General features: G+C 43.1%; 1 non-coding gene across 1 annotated transcript; it reads left to right on the top strand.

The window, feature by feature from the left end:
* The first annotated feature begins 3,915 nt into the window (after nt 1–3,915).
* Nucleotides 3,916–4,022, top strand: LOC120266003. The gene has a single exon (XR_005537847.1). It is a non-coding gene; the product is annotated as a small nucleolar RNA R71 (small nucleolar RNA).
* Nucleotides 4,023–5,258: the final 1,236 nt, after the last annotated feature.

The raw sequence follows: 5,258 nt of genomic DNA, 5'->3' as shown, positions 1-5,258 counted from the left end.
AGAGTCTATGTCAAGATTCCTCCTCGCTATTGAAGAATGAATGCGCCTATGTGGACCGTGATCTAGTAGTTAGTGGCTCTTACGCCTAACCAAAGCATGTGCACCCTCCGTAAAGATTTCAAAAATGATTTTCATGCTCTCACGCTAGTCGGACCTCGATTGAATGAATGATGAAATGAAGGGTGGTCGGGGTGAGTCTGAGTGCTCACTAGAGTGTTTGAGTAGTGACTTTAGTCACAGATCAGCATAGGTCTATTGATAGCATCTCATAGACTTGCATTCTCAGCGAGTAGCATCGAGCGGTGAGTCCTGTAGTCCCGACAGACCGTGGCATGAGACAGCTGACCACAGCACGCACACAGCAGACAAGCCATTGCTTGTCGATTTCGACCACCATCGACATCATGTCCGACCGAACCTACCAGCCTGCCGCAGGCAGACAGTCATCTCGCCCCCTCACGCCCAGCCAGACCGCCAACGCCGAGCGGATTACCTGACGCGTTCAACGTGCCCACACCGTCACCCCTGCACGATCTGAGCTGAGTCCGCTATGCTCAATCGCCTCCATCTGCTCACGGAGATACGCACATCTGGGCCCAAAGAAAAACGCACCCTCACATGCAGCCCAGAAGTGATCAGCGTGATGTGTCTGCGACGCTCTGACACTCCACACCCAAAGACGCCCGATGGCAACCCAAAACCCTAGATTCGCGATCCATACGGGTGCATACGCCCCTCATACTGGGTAGTATGGAAATCAAGCGCACACTCCAAAACAATCCACTGCATACAGGCATACGGCCCCCATACTCGGGTAGTATGAAATTCCCGCTTTTTCTCTTTTTGCCCAAATGATATCTTCTTGTTCTCCATGGCTTCCCTTTATGCCCTACAAAGCAAATAGAAGACGATTAAGCATAAAACGGACATCAAACCTCACAAAATACATGCAAAGTGAATACGATAATTATATGAAAACACCTACATTTAGACACTTATCAAATATCCCCACACTTAAGCGTTGCTTGTCCCCAAGCAAACAACTCATGAAAAACAAAGAGACTGAGAAGTGGCTAAGTGCAATACCTCTGGCTTAAGCAAATATAAGATTCCAATAGCAATGGACAATGATACATAGATGTTGAGTCAAAGTCAATAAGCATAATAAAAATATCTTGTCTCACCCCTTATATGTCTGTGCCGTGTAAGTGAATCTTATATCTCATATGCCCTGATCTGGTCTAACCTAAGGACTTCAATCAGTACAACTCTAGATGCTAATCACTCCACTTACAAAGAATACTAAGTCTTAAACTACTAAGTGCTACTTCAATGGTCAAGTAAGATCCTTCTAATTCTATAGCTTGAAACTAAATCCACTTTCTACTCAAAACCTTTAGTAGGCACTCAAAAAGATCACTAGGTTTTATTTTCATTTCATCATTTCGCCCAAAAACTCTCAAGTGCTCTCCCAAAGTCGGCGAAGAAAAGGTCCAAGATTCTCAAGGCAAGAAGGCAACATCATTCAAGGGGAGATCTACCACGATTTGAAGAAAGGAGACCCACGGCTAGAGGAAGCGTCATTTGGCACTTATTTGGCGGGGAAAGCGTCATTCGGCACATTCTTCACCTCGTCCTTCACCATTTCATCTAGGGAGTGTCATTTATGCTTTTGATTCATGTTTTGCTTGTTTGTATTGCTTGTTGTGAGATGATGACACACTAGACCCCCAAGGCCACCGGGTGTTGGTGAACCTTGGGGGGTTTTATCATGTATGTTGGATGATAACTTGTTAATTCCATGCTAGGGTAATTTTGAGATTTAATCCATTGTTTTCATGATAAGTGCTACACTAAGGAGAAATCCGTAGCTCTTTTATGAGTGATGCATGTAGATGTGACTTGCTCGCATGTATTAGATCATGAATGGATTAGAAGGGGATACTTGTATCATCACACCGAGAAATTGGGTGTTTGGTAGCCCTCCATGTAGGTTTAATCCAAAGAAGAGTAGGTTTACTCCTAAGTGAGATTTCCTCGTACTTAATGCAATCGTAGGGATATAGATTTGGGAGAAATTCCTATCTATGTTCGTATGGGATTAGGGTTCAATCGCCGAGAAATTGGGGTTGTTCTAATCTTGGAATCTCATGGTCCATTTTACCCTTGCATCTTTAGATCATCATCCATGTTGCATGATAACCCCTCAAGTGGATCCTCATCAATAGGCCTTTGCACCTCATTGATTTTCTCGCTTGCTTATTGCTTGTTGTCTCTAATTTAGTCATAATCTTGTTTTAGCTTTAATTACTTTTAGTAGAGTAAAACCCATCACTTGAGTTCTTAGGCTAGATAATAGCTCGAGAAGGAGTAATAGGAGATCCTTAGCCCAGTGGAATACGATCCTCGTGTCTTTACGCGAGGTATTACTTGACGATCCTGTACACTTGCGGGGAAGCAATCAAGTTTTTGGCTCGCAAGAACGGCCTCCCAAGTATCAAGGGTACATCTGCATCCTCATCGACGTATAGCACCACAAAGTCTACAAAAAATATGTACTTGTCCACCTTGACAAGCACGTCTTCAATGATACCCCTCATATGTCACACTGTTCGATCCGCCAATTGCAAAGTCATCCAAGTGGGCCTAGGCTCTCCCAAGCCTAGCTTCTAAAAGAAGATGTATGGCATGACATTGATGCTGGCCCCTGAGTCCGCCAATACCATTTCTTCACCCAAATTGCCAATATTACATGGAATGATGAAGCTTCCTGGGTCTTTGTTCTTGTTCGGCATATTCTTTTACAACACCACCAAGTAAGAAGCATCTAAGATCACTAAAGCACTATCCTCCAACTTCCTCTTGTTGGTCAACAAATCTTTCAAGAATTTTGTATACTTAGCCATTTGAGCCTATGCCTCAACAAAAGGAATATTGATGTGGAGTTGTTTGACCAAACTCAAGAACTTTTTGTACTGTTTATCCTCTTGGTCATTCTTCAATTTAGAAGGATAAGGGATTTTTAGCTTGAAAGGTGGGGGTGCCACCTCCTTTTCTTTGCTTGCTCCCTTCTCAACCTTTATAACCTCGGGTGCGTGTTCATTGGGCTTCTCACTCAGAAGCTTACCCTCAATCTCACGACCACTTCTCAAAGTGATCGCCTTCACATACTCTCTAGGCTTAGTCTCGGTGTTACTTGGCAAGTTTCCTTGTTGTCTTTCCGATAAGGACTTCTCAATCTACCCTACTTGATTTTCAAGATTATGCAAAGAGGCGGTGTGGTTGCGAAGTGTAGCCTCAACTAATTAGAAGCTTGTATCAGATGATTGCACAAACCTAGTTAAGGCCTTCTCTAATTCATTTATTCGGGTCTCCAAACCTGAAACTCTGTTCTCCATGTTTGGGGCTTGTTGTTGTTGGTAACCCGGTGGCCCCATGGCCTTTTGTGGACCTTCGTTGCTCTATGAGAAATTGGGATGACTCTTCCAACCAAGAATGTAGGTGTTGCTGTATGGGTTTCCTTGATTGCTCATAGCATTACCTACAAAATTGACATTCTCAACCGAAGATGCATCACCAATAGAGATCGGGCAATCGGAAGGAGCATGTCCTCCACAACACCCGGTGCAAGTAGTCATGGCCGCCACTCTATTCAAAGTTAGGAGATCTAACTTCTTACTCAATGATTCAACTTGAGCCTCCAATGAGGTTACTGCATCTATCTCATGGAGGCCGCCCACCTTTTTCTTCTCCCTAGCATTCCATTAGTAGTTGTTTAACCCCATTTCTTTAATTAGTTGACGGGCCTCACAGGGGGTCTTGCTACCTAAGGTACCTCCTGCTGCCGCATCCAAGCGTTGTCTTGTACTCGGATTTAAACCGTTGTTAAAGGTCTGAACAATCATCCACTCCGAGAATCCATGTTACGGGCACTTTCTCAGGAGCTTCTTGAACCTTTCCCACGTCTCAAGTAGAGACTCCAATTCAAATTGTACAAAGAATGAGATCTCATTTCTAAGTTTTGCAGATTTTCCGGGAGGAAAGTAACTGGCAAGAAAAGCTTCTACCATCTTCTCCCATGTGGTAATTGATGCTCTAGGTAATGAGTGTAGCCACTGCTTTGCTCTCCCTTTCGAAGGAAAATGGGAAGGCTCTGAACTTGATAGCATCATCTATTACCCGTTTATCTAAAGCATGTCGCACACCTCGAGAATGTTATGTATATGACTATTTGCATCCTCATTGGCCAAACCATTAAACTATGCGGATTGCTACAATATGTGGATGAATACCGGCTTTAGCTTGAAGTTCTGAGCTGTAATAGAGGGACGCACAATGCTGGATTGTGTCCCCAATACTGAAGGTCTGGCATAATCGGATAATGTCCGCTGCTGCTTATTCTATTCTGCAATGTTTTCATATTGTTCTACTTCCAAATCAGATAGATTAGACTGTTCTTGCACAGGTTCTTTCCCTTTTCTTCAAACTGTAGGTTCGAGCTCGGGATCTCCTTCAATCAATACCGAAGGGTTCCCTCGGGTCATAACCTGGAGCTGCACCGAAAGAAAGAAAACAAAATCAGAACGATGATAGAAAAAAGATATGAAATAGAATGAATGAATAGCTAAGAAAACAAAGTGCAAAGTATCTCTACACACCTACTCCCCGGCAGCGGCGCCAAAAACTTGACAAGTCCGTATATGCGTGTAAACCGCAAGTGCATGGGTGTCAAAATAATAATCCCAGATGAGTGGGTATCATATCCACAGAGAGTAGGGAATAAAGGCACTTAAGTTTTTTCTTGACTATTGTGGAAGATAAATAGTGATAAGTGTGACAAAATATGAAATAACGAAAGATAAAAGCAACAAGATAGAGAGCACAAGTAAAGGAGAAGGTAAGGAAATCGATAAAGATGGGGTACCCGGATATTGATCCGCCTAGGACAATCGTTTCAAGTGGAAGAACCCTCTATTATACTTCCTAATAAATGTAACAATGAGTTATGGAAATCCTTAATTACATGATCCCAAATCTAAGGTCAACCATGCCTAACTCTATACATGTCCTGGAGGAGAGGTTAAATAACCTCTCAATCTCACACTCGCATAAAATTGCAATGAGCTCTAGGGATTCCAAGCGATAAACCCTATTCCTATGTATATACCTAATCCTTTGGTCCAGGAGGAATATCCCTAGCCACAATTAAGCCTATGTGCTAAAATCACTTCAGCGCTTCACTCCGTTACACTCATAAC

Source organism: Dioscorea cayenensis, chromosome 7 (assembly GCF_009730915.1).
Source record: "Dioscorea cayenensis subsp. rotundata cultivar TDr96_F1 chromosome 7, TDr96_F1_v2_PseudoChromosome.rev07_lg8_w22 25.fasta, whole genome shotgun sequence".
NCBI lineage: Eukaryota > Viridiplantae > Streptophyta > Magnoliopsida > Dioscoreales > Dioscoreaceae > Dioscorea > Dioscorea cayenensis.
Note: the sequence above shows the minus strand (reverse complement) of the source record. Positions and strands in the feature narration are given on the sequence as shown.